General features: G+C 39.0%; 1 long non-coding RNA gene across 1 annotated transcript in view; it reads left to right on the top strand.

The window, feature by feature from the left end:
* Positions 1-20,439, top strand: part of LOC115291593 — a 29,759-nt gene extending 9,320 nt beyond the window's left edge. Inside the window, exon 3 of the long non-coding RNA XR_003908549.1 lies at positions 20,294-20,439. This is a non-coding gene — a long non-coding RNA (uncharacterized LOC115291593). The remainder of the gene's footprint in view (positions 1-20,293) is intronic.
* The last annotated feature ends 536 nt before the right edge of the window (positions 20,440-20,975 follow it).

The following is a 20,975-nucleotide window of genomic DNA, read 5'->3' as shown; positions in this document are numbered from 1 at the left end:
AAGAACATTCATTAAAGGAGGAGAGCAGAGTACGCCAAGGCGTTGGAGGCTGTTGGAAGGAGAGAGTACCTTCTGGGGATGATGTACACCACAGTCACCTGGTATTGCCTTCCTGGCCTCCATGCACTTGCAGCCCTGCCCTCACCAGGATAACTCAGGCTCCCCAAGTGTATTCCATGCATTCCTGCCACATGGCCTTTGTTCTCAGTGAAACACTGCCGCCTCTGTTTCTTCCAGGCTACTCTCTAAGACCCACCACAAAAGTCCTCTATTTCACTAATAATTCCAAGTCACTCAAATAGAATTAATTGTATGTCTGTCTCATCAATCTTAACTGACATTTAAAAAATATTTCTTAGCATTTATTTATTTTTGAGAGCGAGGGAGAGCACCAGAGAACGAGAGTGCACTAGTGGGCGAGGGGCAAGAGAGAAGGAGACACAGAATCCTAAGCAGGCTCCAGGCTCTGAGCTGTCAGCACAGAATCTGATGTGGGGCTTGAACTCACAAACTGTGAGATCATGATCTTACTTGAACTTGGATGCTTAACCAACTGAGCCACCCAGGCACCCCTTAATCGACATGTTTATTTGACTTCAGTATATAGAGATCTCTAGTTTCTTTAAAGAACTCTATTTGATAACCATGTATTAATGATGGGTACATGTTCAGAATTAGTAACGGCATTTTCCAACCAACTCTCTATAAATCAGCTTCTTGTATATAATTTATGTGGCTTGTCAACTTGTGATTTGGAAGGTGTATTTTGTCATTCTTCAGTGAACAGTTTTCAGTGGGGTTTAATATTCCTTCTCACTGAGATGGTTAATTAAGAATTGACAGCGGGGCAGTTAAGTGTTTGGCTTCAGCTCAGGTCGTGATTTCACAATTTGTGGGTTTGAGCCCTGCATTGGGCTCTGTGCTGACAGCTCAGAGCCAGGAGCCTGCTTCAGATTCTGTGTCTCCCTCTCTTTCTACCCTTCCTCCCCACATGTTGGTACTCTCTGTCTCTTAAAAATAAATAAATATTAAATAAAAAAAATAAAAGAACTGACAGTAATTGTCAACTTTAGTGTATTTTGCTCTTGAGGGAAGAGGCAATCATAGGAGATTTGAACTTTTGTTTCTCTGAATTACTGAGAAAACTGTTTTCACAGTTTAGTCTAGAGGATTCTGACCAGGAGAAAGGCAATCTCATTTTGAATGATTTTCATTTCTGGAGCTCAAAGTACTAATATATTCATTTGCAGTATTTCCAGATTTTTGGTACACTGTGAAGGATTTGGTTTATAGTCAAAAGTATGTGACAATAAAACAATAGTAAATTACATTGCTTCTATATTTCTTGTGGAATTTAAACAAATTTTGACTATCCAAGCTTATAAACTCCAAAAGATAAAAAAACACACACACACACAACAAAACAACACTATTCTCAGCATGAATAAACTGGGGATGTATCTTGACATCAAAAATTTATTTTCGAATGCATTGCACGGTTTACTCATGCTGAGAACCACTTCTTATTCTTTTGAACTTTTGAACTCTCTCTGAATCGGGATGAGCAAAAATGAACATGAGTTTCCTTTCAATGTACTGGTATACCACATGTAAAATAAAACACGTAGAAACTCAAGACACAGCAATACACACTGGCCAATTATATGATAACAGAATAATATTTGTACTGGGCTTTAGGCACATTATATGCAATACTGAAGTGAATTTTGAAATAGGAAACACAGTAGGCAGCAGCCATTAAAAGGTATGCCTTACATCTCCTGTAAAGCACATCTTGCTTGCATTCAATTGACAGTAACAAGTTGGGGCCAGGAAACAACTCAGTCAGCATTCTCCTTCTTTCATAAATCTATTTACAGGAGAAACCCTATTAACATTTTAATTGTCTCACAGCTAAAGTTGATCTCAGCGCCATCTTTAAAGGGTTCAGGTTCATTAAAATTTAAGGGACCAGGGAGTCCATAGTCTACTCTAATGATCTCGTGATGGTTGTAAAGTCTCTAAATATATTTCTGGCTCAATGAGCAATTGAGAGTTTCTTTGCAGTGGCTGGGTATGCTGCCAGGTAGGTATATGGTTACATTGCCTCATTTCAAAAAAAATTTTTTTAAATGTTTTTATTTATTTTCAGACAGAGAGAGACAGAGAATGAGCAGAGGAGGGGCAGAGAGAGAGAGGGAGACACAGAATCAGAAGCAGGCTCCAGGCTCTGAGCTGTCAGCACAGAGCCCGATGCGGGGCTCGAACCCACGAACGTGAGATCATGACCTGAGCTGAAGTCGGAGGCTTAGCCAACTGAGCCACCCAGGCACCCCACATTGCCTCATTTCAGTCTCACCAGAAAACTACCTGTACCCCTACCCCGCCATCTTTTCCTTCATCTGAATCCTAGGGTCTTTCAAGTTCTTGTTGAACATTTTCTGTCTGCCAACATTTATTTAGTTGCCCATGTTGATTCTATAGCTAGATTTTACTTTCATTGAGGTCAAAGTATGAGCCCAATAATTATTGAAATACAACTAGTCACTATAACTTATTTTAAACCCATGTTTTTTTGCCCCTTATATTGACCCCCCGAATGTATCCCTAACTTAAATTATTTATAAGTATTGGAAATTCTTGTTCTGGCTGTGGTACAAATTGTCTGGGTGTGACCTCTCTGATTTCTAGTTTCTTATTTGTTGAAACTTTGGTATGTGTTTCAGAAGATACATATGCTCTAAAGATTGACCAGCCTTAAAATAAGTTCCTAATGTGACTTGTTATATATATAATTTTTTAACATTGAGCACTTAAATGTAGGGAAATGTCTGCCTAAGACAACAGTTTTCTGTTTGGCTCTAGTTTATGTTAAGCCCTCCCTGATAAGGTACAGTTAAAGGATCTTTTTCTCCAGAGAACATTTCTGGTTGATAATAATGAAGCCCTCTCATTTTTTGATTGGGAGAAAAGATTTGGTTTTCTATGGGAAAACTCAAGATGGAGAAAGGTAAAGACTAACGTCAAACTGATCCAAAAACCTTACAATATCCAAGTGCCGTTAAAACCCAGAAGGGCTCAAGTTCATGTCACTATAAATTGTTGTTTGGTGTGCTAAGGATCTATTCTTTTTTAAAATTTTATTATTATTTTTAATAGTTTATTGCCAAGTTGGTTTCCATATAACACCCAGTGCTCTTTCCCACAAGTGCCCTCATCCATGACCATCACCCCTCTCCCCCTTCCCCCTCTCTCTTTAGCCCTCAGTTTGATTTTAGTATTCAAGAGTCTCTCATGATTTGCTTCCCTCCCTCTCCCTAACTTTTTCCCCCCTACCCCTTTCCATGGTTCCTTGTTAGGTTTCTCCTGTTAGACCTATGAGTGAAAACATATGGTATCTGTCCTTTTCCACCTGACTTATTTCACTTAGTATGACTCCCTCTAGTTGCTACAAATTGCCAGATTTCCGTCTTTCTCATTGCCGTGTAGTATTCCATTGTATAGATAAACCACATCTTCTTGATCCATTCATCAGGTGATGGACATTTAGGCTCTTTCCATGATTTGGCTATTGTTGAAAGTGTTGCTATGAACATTGGGATATATGTGCACTTATGTATCAGCACTTCTGTATCCCTTGGGTAAATCCCCAGCAGTGCTATTGCTGGGTCATAGGGGAGTTCTATTGATAGGTTTTTGAGGAACCTTCACACTGATTTCAAGAGAGGCCTTACCAGTTTACATTCCCATCAACAGTGTAGGAGGGTGCCCGTTTCTCCACATCCTCACCAGCATCTGTAGTCTCTTGATCTATTCTTAATCCTGGGATTTGGCAGTGTTAATAGGATGCAGGTTATACAAAGGCAGTGATAACTGAAAGAATGTGTTCACTTATTCTTTTTACCATGATTTCTGTGCCTTTATAAACATGAAGAGGTGAACTATGTGTGCCTATCAGTTTGTGGAGGTGCCTTCGATTGCCTACACTACATGTTTGATTTCCAAGCACTCTCTTTTGCCTTAAAAAATGTGGCTTTAGGGGAGCCTTGGTGGCCCATTTGGTTGAGCATCCGACTTTAGCTCAGGTCATGATCTCACAGTTCGTGGGTTCAAGTCCTGTGTCAGGCTCTGTGCTGACAGCTAGCTCAGGGCCTGCAGCCTGCTTCCGATTCTTTGTCTCCCTCTCTCTCTGACCCTCCCCTGTGGATGCTATCTCTCTCTGTCTCTCAAAAATAAATAAAAAACATTAAAAAATTTATTAAAAAATGTGGCTTTGAGTGTCCAACTCTTGACTTTAGCTCAGGTCATGATCTCATGGTTTGGTTCGTGAGTTCATGCCCTGCATCAGGCTCGCTCTGTGCTGACAGCGCAGAGCCTGCTTGGGATTTTCTCTCTCTCCCTCTCTTTGTTCCTCCTCTGCTGATTCTCTCTCTCGAAACAAACTTTTTAAAAAATGTGGATTTGGACTCAGACAGATTTTGGTTAGTGGTAGCAAATAATGATCAAAGTAGATTTTAAGATGTCTTATGCAAAGATAGTGCTTTTATGGGCCAAATCTATATTACTAAAGGCTCTTGAAACCCTTTTGTTTTATGGGGTACATACTTTAGTTTAACCAGCATTTTGTCTTATAATTTTCATAAAAGTTTTTTCTATTTGCAGCAGTATTTTGTCTAGATGATATCAGTATACAAGCTGTATTTTTTCCCTCTTATTTACCCTTCTTAAACTTACACAGTGGACTGGTTTACCTGATCATGTGTGTTCATTTCAGAAATAGTTTCAAAATCCCTCCCATAAGTCTGAGGTTGAGAAACCTCTGAGCACCAGCAGGTACTTTTTTCTTGCTGTTATTTGTCAGAGACTAATTTGGCGGTGTAACCTTCACTTAACAAACATCAATCTAATTATGGACTTCATTTATTTTATTCAATATGAAAATTCTTAAGTTTCCCTGAAGAAATATTAATGTGTTTGATTAGGCTGTGACTCTTGAGACAGTCCTGGGCACATATGCATCGTATTACCTTTCTAAAATCTGAAAAGTTCTGAACTCTAGAACACTTTGGCCCCTAGGCATTCATTTACTTCAGACCCATATTTGTAAATATGATATTTGAAGAGCATACTGAATTTCAAAAGGTTATTTAAATGTTTAAAAGTCTGCTTGTTTGTATGAATTTTAAAAAGTTTGTTTTTAAGCAAAGAAGTGCCCACCAATTTTTGTTTGTTTAAGTTCTGGATGTTGGTTGGTGTAAAGCAAAGAAGGTTTAGCTTCTTGTGTCTCCCTTCTACCCCCATCCCCGAAAAGAGTATGTGTGTGTGTGTATATATATATATATATATATATATATATATATATATAAAACTTCCCATCTTAATCAGAAAATGGAGATTGGACAAAATAGATCCACTAAGCATAATGCATGAAATCAAGTTCTGTTGTTACTCTCTTAAGCCCATTTCTTCTTTAGAGAAGAAAAGCATCAGTTGGCATCTATTGAACAGGAACTTCATGCCAGGCCGCATGGCAAGGGCTTTCTATATTATTTCGTTTTATTTCGTCTGAACACCAAACACTGTACAATTGTACTATGCCTCCAATGTTGAAAAATCATTATTTAGGTCCAGTGATAAAGGGAGAAAAACCCATTTTCTACAGTTTAGATATTTTATTCACTCCAATTTAGTTCTCTGTGCAGGAAGGATAAAAGTTCTTTGGTCCTACTCCTGGTTGCTTTTTATGATGTTTAATTTCAGAGGGTGTGCTAGGCTTTTGAAGGGGAAAGTGGTCTTGTTAGGATCAGTCTGCTGGATCCCCTAGTACCAGATTCAATATTAGTAGAAGTGGACTTTGAAGTCTTTAGCTCTTCTCGTCTTACAAATTTCCTATTTCATATATTTCATAATTTTATTTTGGTTGGTAAAATCTCTAATTTGACTCCAAGAAGCTGTTTTATATTTTGGATTGCATTTGTGATCAATCTATAGCTGTTTAGACAGTGGTGAGTAGTTTCCAAGGAGAAGCAACTGAAATTCCTAACTCACTCTGCTGTAGTTCTTGCATTTCATATTAAATATGCTTATAATATTCTCTTTTGTACATGCAATCTGCATGACCACATGTTGCATTATTAATGGCCTCCCCAAGGCTTGGCTTCTTGCTGTGACTACTTCAATTATCTCAAAGTTTAAGCTCTTCATCTGGAGGCATAGGTGGGGCATTTATATTTCTGGCATGACTTTCTAGCATAATCGGGAAGAGGCCTATTCTGAAGGAAATAGGGATCCTCTTAAGGTGGGGTAGAGTCTCGGGATATGGAGTTCTGGTCCCCATGGAGACAGACACTTCAAGAGAGCCTGGGAAGAAAAGTTAATTCTAAAGCACCCTGGAAGCCCGGGGAAGGCACTTTTGCATCTGACAGACTGGCCAAGAATTGAGCTTGAAGAAGAGGCAAATATTTTCACAAAGGAGGAGGGTTACACATGGGCAGGATTGTAAGTGAGGCTCCCTGCCTCTGTTCAGTGTGGCAACAAGAGATAGTGGGGCTTTTGACCTACAGACAAATTAAATGCCACCTGTCAAAAAGTGAGCTTTATGGCTGAGTCTTTGCAATTGTGTGAGATGGAAAACATATTTGTGAGGAAGCAGCTAGGAATGGAAAGTCTGAATTAAAATGAATTATTGCTTGAAGGAAAGATAAATGCCTATTCTGATTGAACCTGAGGCTAGCAGTGAATCTATTACAGTAACATATCATCACTGTCTGTTTCATTGTGTACTTCATTTGCCTATGAAATAAAATTTGTTTTCTCTTGAAAATTATCTTTAAAATTTCTGTGGATTAGCAAAAAAAAAAAAAAAGAGCCTAAATGTCCAACAATGAGGAAGCAGTTAGGTAAATTATGGTATATCCTTACAATGGAACATTTATGCAGCTATTAAAAACGATGTTTACAAAGAATTTTAATGGTCTATAAAATGCTTATATTATAATAAGTCAAAAAGAAGCAGGATACAAATGTCTATAACAGCATGATTTTATATATAAATATATAAATATAAAGATAATAAGCAGAAAAGGAGGAAAATGAATCAAAATGTTTTAATAGTGTTTATCTCTTGGTGGTGAATTATGGATAATTTTTATTTTCTCACCCACAGTTCTCAGTTTTTGCCAACTTCTCAATAATGAACATCTATTGCTTTTTTTCTTAGAAAAATACTTACAAAATGTATTTGATTTTGAAATAATTCTCCGACCTGTAATATATTACTGACCAGAGCTACTTGACAACAACTTTGTAAGACTACTGTTGAGGGCACCAGGGCCACCAAACTTTCTCTCTGATTAGAACTTTTATGGTTTATTTTTATTTCAGTAAAAGTATGTCATTGTGTAGTCTCTATTTGGGTTGCTATTATTTATCCCAGTGATAGTAAAAAAAAATGTATATGAAGGCAATTTCCTTTGTTTAAAGGCTCTCTCGAGCACCACGAGGGGGTGTGGGAGGAGTTAGCCTTATCACTTGAGCTCCCATCTTACAGCCTCACTCCAGAGTAACTGACATAAGTGAACAAGTTGCCATAAATATGGCTTCTTCAGACCTATAGTTAATGATTCAGAAGTACAGTCTTATTTTTAATTTACAGGACATTAGGTGTGTTGTAAATTGCTAATGACTTTAATAAGTTGATCACCTTTTTTTTTTAAATGTTTTTTAATGTTTTATTTATTTTTGATACAGAGAGAGACAGAGCATGAGAGGGGGAGGGGCAGAGAGAGAGGGAGACACAGAATTGGAAGCAGGCTCCAGGCTCTGAGCTAGCTGTCAGCACAGAGCCTGACGCGGGGCTCGAACCCACTAATGTGAGATCTGACCTGAGCCGAAGCCGGAGGCTCAACCGACTGAGCCACCCAGGCGCACCGATCACCTTTTTTTTTTCTGCTCCTAAGGATGAGATTACCCTGCTTCGGCCTTTAGGTGACTCAGTTCTGTAACAAGTTGCTTACATACAGAAATATTTTGCTTTGCTAGAACTCCAGTATCTGGAAGCCTATATACCTACAAAATAATTGAGAATCAGGAAGTGAACAATAATAGTGACATAAATAACATGCCTAACTCTTGGGTACTTACTTGTCTTTGTTTTCAGCTCTCTGCAGAGTACTTTTCCTCATTGTTCTATTTCATCTTCATAACAAATATATACAGTTGTTATTGTGCTCCCTATTTACAGATAAGAAAACTGAGGCTCAGAAGAGTTGAATAGTTTCTCTAGGGTCACAGAGCTAGTTACTGTGAAGCTAGAAGCTGAACTGCATTCCAAAGCCCAAACATACTCTTAACTACTATAGTAAATAAAAAGTGCAAACAGATGTCACAAAGTCTGTGTTCAAAAAATGGAGACTTTACACTTCAGAGTCTCAAGAAAGAATCACTCTACTTTTCAAATGATGTTAGGAAATTTGCAAATAACATATTTTAAAACAGGAAAAGGAAGCTTCTAGAAGCAGGAATTGATAGCAAAAAAGCAGATACGGCTGTGGACTAAGTGAGAAGGCCTGAAAAATTTAGACTATATTCTTGAGAATTCTAAAAGCATTATAGTTTGGATTGGTTTGCTAAGGCATTTGTTTGTTAGCTTCTGGGCATACTGATGGGTAAATACAGAACTTGACTGACGATTTATCTTGTCAATAGAATCTTAAATTCAGTAAAGTACTAATTTTTTATGAATTTCTATTTTTATAGCTTATACCTTTTATTGTGAAAAGATTAGAATATACAGATGAGACAGCAAAATAAAAATCTGTCATAATTTCACAACCAGAGATATCTACTGTTAACATTTTGGAAGAGATACATAATATAAATACAAATGTCAATATAAATGTAAATATGTATGTTTATGTTTTAACAACATGGGGCCATGTTTACCTTTAAAAATGGCCTTTACTTACTATGCTATGAGCATATTTTTATATATTCTTTGATTATACAAGTAGAGAAGCATGTAATATACTTGAGAATGACTTTTTTCCAGAAAGGATAAAAAAAACCCAACAACATTTATTTGATGCTTTAAGGAAGGACACATATTAACAAATTTATTTTATGTGAATGAATTTCTTTCTTAATGATACTTATATCAATGAGGCACTACTGTACTTTCGTTATCTTCATTCCATAGTGTCGTTATTCTCTATTTAGATTAAACACGTTAAAGGTTTCTTTCTCTTTCTTTCTTTCTTTCTTTCTTTCTTTCTTTCTTTCTTAAAAAGAAGAAGGGATCAATAATGAAAGTGATAATTTAAGGATGTTTTGAAAGGAAGAGAATACATTCCCTGCTGGAGTTGATGTGATTTGAAGCCATCTGTTTCTTTCACTTGAAGTGCAGTTAGCTTTGTATCCATCTGCCTACTTAATTCAGAAGGAGGGGCAGAACCTGCTTCTGAAAGCTGTGTTCCCATTTGCTATTTCATCTGACAAAGATTTATTGAACATCTACTTTATGTGAGTCCTGTGTTTGATGCTTATTTAATGCAAAGGAGGTATAAGATGTGCCCTCAGTACTCAGAGAAGTCCAGTTTAATGATTTAAAAAAACCAATAAAGTGGTAATTATAATTCAGTATGGTGGGTAACAGGGTAGAAGTGAGCTGTAAGAGCATGTGGGAGGCAGGAAAGGGTCTTTTGGGCATAGTTGCCTAAGTGGGGAAGCAGATTGAGGATGAACTAAAGATGATAGGTGGGTGATGGGGGAAGAAGTGTGATGGAGTATGTTTCAACATGAGTGACCACATGGATACAGGTCTGGGGGACTAGAGACTAGGACACAAAGTTGAACAAGGTTTGAGAAGTACCTATGATCTATCAGGGAGGCATTGTGTGCTGTGCTGAGGAGTTGGCATTTTATCCTGAGTGAATGAGGAGTCATTGAAAATATCCTCATTGGAGACATGAGGAGAACAGCTGTGGTTTTAAGAAATCACTCTGGCAGCTGTGTGAAGAGACTGTGAGTGTGATAAGGAAGGATCCGGATCTGAACTAAGGTGTTGGAAAGGAAGGAGTTGAACTAGTGAACTTGCTGACTGGTAGATGTGGGAGGGAAGGCAGTGGGTGGGGAAAAAGGTGACATCATTATCTCTGGGCTAGGTGACTGTGTACATGGTGGTGTCTTCTACAAGTGAAGAAGACTCTGAATCAAGCACATTGATTGGGTAAGTCAAAGAGGATGAGTTTGTTTGGATGTATTCGGCAGGCAGTTGGATGTGTGGATCTTGAGCTGAGAGATCTTATGCAGTGGACTAGAACGATAGAATGGGGTTGTCTGGGAATACAGGTATGAAACCTGCAAAGTGTAGGATCATTCAGGTAACATTTATGGATTCAGAGGGTTCCTTTTGGACCACCATCATTTAAACGATGAACATAGAATAGAAGTTAAGGGTATGGGCTCTGCTGTCTGGGTTCAAATCCTAGTTCTACCATTTACTGGGTCAAATTACTTATTCTCTCTGTCTTCAATTTTCTCACCTGCAACATGGAGATGATACATATATGAGTCATAGGCTAGTTGTGAACCATAAAATGAACTAATATATTAAAGTATATATAAAAGGACTGGATCATAGTAAGAATTCAATGGATTTAGCTTAAAGGATTTAAAGATTTAAAGATAAAGGGAATTTGGCCAAAAGACCACTGTCCCTCTTTTTCAGTGAAGAATAGAGAATAGGTGGTATCAAAAGGATAGAGGAGAAATCTATGAGAGGAGTCAAGAATTAAAGTGGGCCAGAAGGAAAGTGAGTTGTATTAAATGATATAGGAAGGACAAGCCAGGTGAGTGCTAGGAAGTATCCTTTGCTTTTTGTTACAAGAGTTTGCTGGTGGCTTTGGTGGGATGGAGCCTCAGATCCTGATCCAGTGGTCTGAATGATGACCAGCCAGTGAGACTGCAGTGAGCAAGTGGAGACTACTTTTTCAAGAGGCTTGATTGAAATCAGAGTGTTGAGTGTTCGTGGGTATTGTAAAGTAGGGGTGACTCTGAAGCATTTTATAGGAGTGAGGCAAGAGCTAGTACAGGGCAGACAACTAAGTATTGAAAAGAGCCCCTTGGGTGCTTGGGAGGCTCAGTTGGTTAAGTGTCCAACTCTTGATTTCATCTCAGGTCATAATCTCACTGTTGGTGAGATTGATCAAGAACACCGCTAGGGACTCCCTCTCTTCCTTTGTCTCTGCCCCTTCCCTGCTCACTCTCTCTGTCCCTCTTTCAAAATAAATTAAAAAATAAAGAAACTTAAAAAAAAGGGTTTCTTGTTTATTCGTGAGATTTCCCTTCATAGATCCTTTGGCTGGCACCAAGCCTGAAGCTGAGTGACATCTCAAGGAGCTGCAGTCTGAGGCTGTGTATGAAGGGCCATGACTCTCCCATCCTTGTGTTCTGGCTGAATATGAAGGAAGGCATTCAGAGAAATTCTGCCTTGTTGTAATATTGGACCGGGATGGTAGGACCCCTGCATGAGAGGCAAGGCATGGTGTTGGCCTGAAGTATATGAAGTCCTCTGAGTTTTTTTGGCAGGTCAGACTACAGTCAGGGAGCCTCCTGAGTGAGGGGAAACCCCCTACAAAGTCCTGCAGTCATGCTGACCAAGCTACTCCCTGTGTGACCATGATAACACCTCTTATTTGAATACCTTCTTTTTTGAAGGTAGAACATTGTATTGGAAAGAACATGGAGGTAGATAACAAAAAACATATTTGTTTCATTCATTCATTCAGAAATATTCCATGAGCACCTACTGTGTGCCAGACAGTATGCTATGGGCTGGAATTACAATGGGGTCATGAGAGGAAAGGTGCCTGCCAAAAAGAACTTGGATTTCAGTGAGGAAGACCAGCAGTTAAACAAGCAAATATAGTTCCACAGGGAGAGTAGAGGTCCACAGCTCTGTGCAGAGAGGTCAGGGTATCTTCCTGGGGAAGCGATGGCAAGATACACTGAGGGGAGACACATTGGCAGCAGCCAGGTGCAGGGAACAGGGCAGAAGAGTTTTCTAAGTAGAGGATATAGCATGTGCGGAGGCTGTGGAGTTATGAAAGAGTCTGATACTTTCCAGGATCTGAAAGAAGGTGAGTTAGGCTGGAATATGGACAGTGCTGTCCCTCCAAATAGGTAGGTCAGTGAGAGTGGACAATGACTCTGATCTTCCATCTCCTCATTAAGGCCAGAAGTGGGTCGAAAGATGCCTCTCTGGGCTGCTCTTCTCAGAAGTGGAGATGAAAATGGGATAAGAGGGAAATGACTCTGAGGCCCATAAGTAGGATGGATTAGGGCACCAGGAAGGCAGGAAAGAAACTAGAATCAGTGTGGTCCTTTGGGAAGTTACCTATTGATGAGATGGCTGCCCTGGTAACAGGAATGGATAAAGGAGTGGTTGGAAAAAGAAACCTGTTTGCTAGAGAACAGATGCTGGGCTGAACCTATGGAGGTTCTTGGAAGGGTGCTTGTTTGAGAAGGATCATCATGAAACAATGGAAATAAGTGGAATTTACAAAGAGAGAATATATTCATTTGTTCATTCATTCATTTGTAGAGTTTTACCTTTTTAAGTACTTTCTACAAACAATGTGGGCCTGGAGCCCACAGCCCTGAAATAGAGAGTTACATGCTCCACTGACCCCGTCAGCCAGGTACCCCCAAGGGAGAACTTTTAGAGGACAGGAGCTGAGAAGTCAATGAAGGGACATAAAGGTACACAACCCAAGTGAGAGAGAACTGAATGGATTTGTGCTAAGGAATGTTAGAAGGGAGTGTTTACAAAAAGCAGATTGAACTCTAAGCTTCCTTGGGCAAATGCTCTTTTCAATCCAGTTAATTGGGTACATTCCAGGCCTAACAATAAAGAACTTGCGAAGCGTTGTTTGTGGCTGGCCAAAGCATACCTGGTAAGTCATAGATGCTGTTTTTCTAGCAACTTTAGATCTGATTTAGTCTGTTTCATTTTTATTGCCAGTTTGTGAATACTAACAGGTGCTTGAAGTGTCTGGTATTCTGCTTAAGGTAACATAGGAAGAGACATTCACATTCTTTAGTAGAGTAGTTCCCAAGCAAATCAGGGGAGACTCGAATCTTCTGTGAAGGTTTTCCAGCAATCATTTGAAGTGGTGTGTGTGGAAATTTAGTTGTTGATACACGTTTGAATTCTGAAAGAGATGAGAGGTACAGTGAAAACCCATTGCGCTGCGTATGTTAGGAAATTAGGTTGCCCAAAAGAGCACAGCCAAAGCCTGGTACAAGTTCACTGCTGACCTGTCGGTGAGGACAGGAGGCTGGGTGAAGCTCAGATCGATAGGCAATCACCGGGCGCTGCAGGGAGGCTCCCAGGTGGCTGGCCAGGCAGGCCTCTCCACGTTCACTCGGCTGTCCCCTTGGAATTCAAGGTTTCCTTAGCATGCGGATGTGGTGCCTACTTTAGCATTAAGACTGTCAAAGAGAAGAAACTTGGGACCTTTAAAACAATCCTATCTTGGGTAGCTATAATTTGGCTTTGGTTTCATTTTTCTCAGTGGTCAAAGAATGTTGTTTCCAGCCAGAATATCCTTCCTATGCATCCTTCAAAAAACTGATTTATGGTTGCTATGGGAACTGGATTATCAAATTTTGAAAATTAGTATATTTTAGGTCCTGGAGACTGTAACACCAGTGTGTGTGTGTGTGTGTGTGTGTGTGTGTGTGTGTGTGCGCGCGCATGCGTGCATGCGTTTCCTGCTTTGGGGGGAAGGAAGAAATATATTCCTTTTCATCTACCGTTATTAAATAAAGTGAAACATACACCTTTGTTAGTTGAATTGTGGAGTGTGCGATGTAACATTACATTCACTCATTCATTCACATTTATAGCATGTCTTTGCTATCTCATTCCCCTAGACACAAAACAACTAAAATGCTGAGGAAGAGGGATGTTACTTTAATGTGATTATAGCTCTTTTCAAAGTTTCCTTTTTTCCTTCTTTTAATGAGAAATTCAGTTTTTCTTTGGCTATGGGATAAGTAGGTTCTCTCACTGTTTCTCTCCATCTTGCTTTTGCTCTTTCTCTAGATATACAAATTGAAAGATGTATTATTTATACATATACATATATCACTTCACAGGGACTTTTGAAGATTTGATTACATACAATTTTACTTTCCACCCCCCACTCTGGAATATTGTATGCTGAGGTTGGAGGTTGTTCAGAGGGTGCAGGGGTAGATGTGGATACCAGCTTCCCTGAGACTCTCCTAAGGGGCGCCTGGGTGGCTCAGTCCATTGAGTGCCCGACTTCAGCTCAGGTCATAATCTCACAGTTTTCGAGTTTGGCCCCATGTCAGACTCCGTGCTGACAGCCCAGACCCTGGAACCTGCTTTGGATTCTTCCTCTCTCTCTCTCTCTCTCTCTCTCTCTCTCTCTCTCTCTGTCTCTGTGTCTCTTTCTGCCCTTTCCCCATTTATGAGCGCCTGCATACTCTCTCTATCTCAAAAATAAATAAACTGTACCCCCCCAAACAATGTAAGACCCTTTTTGCTTCCAAAGTCCAGTCATTGGTCTTCTTTCTAAGTATGAGGCTATTTTGCATTTATTTATTGTTTCTTCCTGCCCTTACTACCACAGGGCATCCTTGTCCAACAACCGTAGGTTGGTTTCCATTTAATTGTTCGGGATCATTCCTCCGTTATACTTGTCCCCTTCACACCCTGACTCCTTGTATTGCCCCTTCCAATACCCTTGATACTATTCTTCATCTGAGTATGAATATCTTCTTACATCCTGTCTTAGTGAGAGGGGTGGATACCATATACTACTGAGTATACTCTGCATTTTATACCTTTTATGTTTTTTTTTAAGCTGTGGGCAAAAGGTTATTTCTGTATAGCGACTGCTGTGTTTTGCCCATTTAGATCCCAGCCTGATCATTTTTTATTCCTCAGAAGCTGCCACCTGCATTTTAATGTCAGAACCATGTGTAACTCATTTTTCATGAAGCTCATTCTTTTTCTCTCAAAATGCTTAGGTGTCAGTCTTTGACTCCTGCCTAGTTTGCATGTTTTGGCCAAACCTGTGTGCTCTACCTTCAGAATATATCTAGACTTTGACCACTACTTGCCACCTTCATTGTGGTTACCCTGGTCCAAACCATTATCATCTCCTAGCTGAGTTATTAACAAAGCCTCCCAACTGTCCTCCCTGTTTATGTCCTTGCCCTTTTTCTCCACCCTGTGCCTTGAGTAATTCTGTTAGAATAGAAGTCAGAGGATGTTAGTTCTCTATTCAAAACCTTCCATTGGCTCCCACCTCACTGAGAATACAAGCCAGTGTTTTTTCACCCACTCCCCACAGCGGATTTCTCTGAACTCCTCTGAACTCCCTCTCTAGGCACACTTGCAAGGAATTCAGCCTCAGGGCAAGGAATTCTGCCTCAGGGCTTTGAACTTGTTCTTTGTGCTTAGCATACTTTTCCTCCTAAACACACACACCGCTTACTCCTTCATCAGGTGTTTGCTCAAATGTCACTTTCTCGGTATAGCTTCCTAAAATCTTGACCTTTCCTCTCCCCTTTCCTATTTCATGTTTTCCATAGCACTTACAATGATCTCATATACTACATATTGTGCTTATGTCTTATATTTATTGTCCTTTTCCTGCAGTAGGATGGAACCATTGAGGGCAGGACATTGTGTCCATTTTCTTTACTGCTGCATCCCCAGCATTTGGAAAAGCATCTAGCAGGTGGTAGTTGCTACTAAATACTGTTGTTGAATAAATACATTTCGTGTTGCTACATTAACATTCATCATATTGCTATATTACTTTGCATGTTCCCCACAATTGTATCTATTTCTTTTGATGACATATCAATCTCCAAACAGTGGCATCTAACTCCAGACACTAGAATACAAAGATGAGTAAGAAGCAGGCACTGTCCACAGGGAACTTGCAGTCGAAGAAGAAGTCAGGTAGTTACAGTACATGGTAGTAAATGCTTTAGCGGAGGTGAGCTCAGGTGGCCTTGGGAGAAAGGTATGGATGTATAGCCAGAATCTATGATATGCAAGTTGGAATGCCCAGACTGGCTCAGTCTGGCTCTAAAGCCCCAGCTACAATAGATGCTAATTTGCCTTTTTATGGAGTGATGTGTTGATCTCTGTACAAACGCCTCTTTGCTTCTTTCCTAGAAGTTTTGGATGCAGGTGACAATGGTGATTTGAGGAGACTTAAGCTTAAAGGACTTTAACCTTTAAGAAGGAAGAAGTTGTATAAGTTAGGATGTTTGAATAAATGTGTGCTATTAAATACTCCTTTATCAGATGAGGTAATACCTTAAGGTGTTTTTGCATTGATTTTATTCCTGTGCCGGGTGTTTCTGAATATGTTTGAGGAAACAAATCCATAGGAAAAAATCCACAATTCAACCTATAAATCTATAGAAAATACTCTCTGCATGAATGAAACTGGTCTCTTTTAAATCTCCAGCTAACATTGCAGGAGTTGGGGACAAAGGAAAATTGTGTGATTTTTGTGATCCATCCATGCAGAATTGGACAGTAAAAGGATACAGGAAAAAATTGATTTTTAAAGTGGAAGTGCTGATATGTGAAGAAAGTCAAAGAAATATGATTCATAGTTAGAACCCATAGATTATAATTGACCAAGTGCTTTCACAAACATTAGTTATCACAAAATTCAGTGAAGTAGGGGAAGTATAATTCCATATAACAGATGGGGAATATTTGGAGAGGTTAGGATAATAGTGAACTCGATCAAGTCATACAGCTAAATTTTTTGGTATACCATGTTTTTTCCAGAATACTAGACTTTTGTGTTTTTAAGAATATGTATGACTCTAACTTATGTTTTCCATTCACGGAATCTGGAAAAATAGTTGAATATTGTTTGTCTTATATCTTTTATTTTCTATTCCTAAATGCTTTGAGGTATGATTTAATAAGATTCTAAAATATGTTAAGCTACATTTTGTATTTTATTCTTCTTTCATATTATATATATGTGTGTGTGTATATATATATATATAATATATAATATTTATTTATTCTTGGGAGAGAGAGAACATGAGTGAGGGAGGGGCAGAGAGAGAGAGGGAGACACAGAATCCAAAGCAGGCTCCAGGCCCCGAGCTGTCAGTGTGGGGCCCAACTCAATGAACCACGAGATTACGACCTGAGCCAAAGTGGGATGCCCAAATGACTGAGCCACCCAGGGGCCCCTCTTCTTTCATCTATAAAATTGTATTGTGCCTCTTTCACTGAGTAACTTGAAGTGCTTTAGAAGAGATAATCTCATGCAAAATCCAGATGGGCACAACTATTTTATGGATCTAGAAAGTGGTTTTATGTATGTATGTATGTATGTATGTATGTATTTACTTATGAGTTCTGTCTTGCATACCATGACGTTTCAAAGGTTTGTGGTCAAATACAGTAAAACACACTCCTAATGTTTTTTGCCCCGGAAGCTATTAGTATGAGATTTATAGATGAGATTTATAGATGACAGGAAATAGATATGATCTTTGCAGATAAATATTAGTAATATGAAGTAAGAGATATTAATATGAAAAATGATAGTTTTTAAGAAAGACATCAGGTGAACTTTTGACTTACAGTTAATACAGCTGGCCAGGAGGGACAGTAAATACTAGACAGGAAGTCATGTTTCACACCTGTATACTTAAAACATCCAAGTCTGATTTCCCTCCAGCATTGCCAATTACATTGATTATAGCTCTTATTTTTCTTTGCACTTCAACCAAGTTTACAGACAATTCGAAGTAAATGATCGATCTGTGTATATCTCCTGATTGATTGCATTTATCACCAACCACAATGGAAAAAGTTGTCATAAAGGTCTCGATTAAATAATCTACAAGCTGCCATGGACAAACATCTCATAGTTGAATTTTGGCTGAATACACTGGGCTGCAGTTTTTCACTTCATATTGATTGGACAGCCTAGTGATTGTAGATAGGGGCTGAAAATCACTCTCTAGAGAAACTCCATCCATACTGTGTGTGTGCAAGTGTGTTTACCTGGGAAGCACGGGTGAGAATCCTGGGAAGGTTCGTGAATAACTATTGACCCAGAATCTGAAATTCCCTCATGATAATCTTTGAAGAGCACAGGAGCCTCTGTAAAAATGACAAAATGACATAACCTGAAACATTGGGTACAGGTCATTGTAATTAGTTCTACTGGATTAATCACACACTTGACTGGTGAGGGCAGATCTAGATTTCTACTTCAGGTTGTTAAGACAAGAGCAATGTTCATGCCCTTTAGGGAGTTAGCACTCCTTTACCGGGAAGCTCTTTTTTGCGAAAGAATCGTCCAAAATATGGAGAAATGCCCTCAGCGTGATGATATTTATAACTGCCTTGTTTACAAAAAGGAGAAACTGAAAAGACCAGTATAGGAATGTGATGCATCCACTAGACAGAGTTTTTGCAGGTATTGAGAGTTATGAAGTTTTAGCAACATGGAAACTGCTTGGATATGGTGCAAAGTGAAAACTTATGTTATGCAGTTAAAAGTGTAGATAACTTGCTATTATATTTTTATTATAAATATACATTGAACATAGATTTGTGGAGAAATAGTAATCATTTAAAAACCTGTATTCTCAACATGCTGCAGATGAGAAAACCAAGGTTCAGTATAGTTAGGTAACTTCTTCAGTTCACACAGCTATTCAGGGTCAGAGTGGACCTGGTTCCAGGGTTGCTCGCCTCCCAAATTATGTCTTTAACCTTGTGCTAAAATGGTAATAGTGCTTCTATACTGAAAACACACATATATGGGGCACCTGGGTGGCTCAGTTGGTTTAGCATCCGACTTTGGCTCAGGAAATGATCTCACAGTTTGTGAGTTTGAGCCCCGTGTCGGGCTCTGTGCTGACAGCTTAGTGCCTGGAGCCTGCTTTGGATTCTGTGTCTCCTTTTCTCTCTGCCCCTCCCCCACTTGTGCTGTCTCTCTCTGTCTCTCAAAAATAAATAAATGTAAAAATGAAAACCCCCTCATATACGTATTTAGGAAACTTAAGGAAAAATTCAGAATGGTATTATAAAAATGGTTTTATTTGAGTTTTCTTTTATTTTTCTAATTTTTCTAATTTTCTTTTCTCTTCTTTCTACCTTCATCTTTCCTCTACAGTTCTTCATAAATTTTTCCCTTTCCTTTCTCTTCCTTTCCTATTCTCTTCTCCTTCTGCATACTTTTACAGGGGAGGAAAAGGTTTTTTTTTTTTTTTTTTGACTTTCTTAGGGTTCTTGGCTGGGTCTGAAAATTGGACTGACAAAGATAACCAGGAGAAAAACACACACATTTATTTAATATCAGTTTTAGGTGTTATAGTCACCTTCATAAGGAAAAGAAGTTCCAAAGAAATGGTTAAGTCTGAGTTTTTTTGCTGGGTTTGTGAAGACAGGCCATTTGTAGAGTAATATGATAGGTCAAAGAGTATAAGGTAGGTGTAATAAATTGGGGGGAACTGCATAAGGACCATGTGTGTAGATTCTTCTAGGCTTCCTACATCTGGGAGATAAAGATACTTCTTTTTTCTGCATATAAGAAGGGCACCTCCCACATTAAGGTCTTATAAGCTGCTTCAGGGGAGAAGGAAAGGTGGGGGGAATAAGGTCAGAGAGACTTTCTCTTTCTGCTGTTTTTTTTCAAACTCTTTCAGCTTATAATATTCCAGACATTGTGCAGTATTTGGGGGTGATGTGTTGTCCTAAACCCTATCACATTCAGTTTTCAGTCAGCAAGAATCCTATTTCTAACTAAGACTGTGTTCCTGGCATAAGCAAATCACAGCTTCATCCAGGCTATCCCTCCTGTTCCTGACTCGTCTTCTCCCAACCTTGACATTCACTCTCGATGTCCCAACTGTTTTAGTTTATTTCTTCTTGATTGAGACTGCTGGAAATAGCCAAGGGAACTCCCATCGCCTCTTCAGGTGTGACACTCATTGAGTCTCATGCATTTTAAATCTGAACAATTGGAAATTTCTACTTCTGCTCTTTAGCTCTGAGTTTAGGAGTTGCGTTTCTTGGGCATAATGGCTGTGTGGAGCAAATGTTAACTGTTTCTCGAGCGTTCATAACTAATTTGGCCCTTTAAAAAAAGTTTAAAGCAAGAACACTATTTTCCCTGGCCTCCCAGGGGTAGTGGGTAGAGGTGGGAGATGTTGGTGTTTATCTCACGTTTTAAATTAACATGTTTGTTTTTAGGGTGTCTTTTCGTTTCTGACATTTCTCCCTCTGGACTCAGCAAGTTTTTGAATTGCTGGTTCTCCTGCCATGAGAACATCCTTTGAGAGAGACCCTGGAGATCTCAAGAGATGTTAATTAGTAGAAGTAAATAAATGGCCTGTTTATTTGTATGCACATTTTAATGCTGTCCTTTCCTTTTTTAAATTAAGAAGTAGAAAATGTGCTTGTGCTTAAATGTAGTGTAAAGTTTCCCATATTCCTTTGGGTGCTGGTGTATTTTCCCTGGTTGCAGAAAATATGTTCAAAAGAATTTTATCCCTTGATAATGTCCCTCCTCCATTTTATTGCTTTATATTGCCACCCCTGCCCTTGCACAAAATGGTGTCTGAACAGTAATAATATTTTATAATCTCTTATAGTAACCATACTTACTTATTTTCAACAATTACAAAGGGCTCGAGTTGAAGAAACAGAGGTCTGGGAATTGCACATTATTTGCATAAAACTCTTTTCACCTGAAATTGTAAAAATTAGAGTGACTGAGCAGAAAGGGACTTTTACAATGTCTTCCTCGGTCTTATCTTCAGGCAGCCTCACACTTAAATAGTTCAAGAAAATGAAATACTGCTTTATTTCGGAAGCTGTTAAAATTGTTTTCAAAACTTTTCCTGGTATCCTTTCAAAATATAAGTCATGTTAT

Source organism: Suricata suricatta, chromosome 5 (genome assembly GCF_006229205.1).
Source record: "Suricata suricatta isolate VVHF042 chromosome 5, meerkat_22Aug2017_6uvM2_HiC, whole genome shotgun sequence".
Classification (NCBI taxonomy): domain Eukaryota; kingdom Metazoa; phylum Chordata; class Mammalia; order Carnivora; family Herpestidae; genus Suricata; species Suricata suricatta.
Note: the sequence above shows the minus strand (reverse complement) of the source record. Positions and strands in the feature narration are given on the sequence as shown.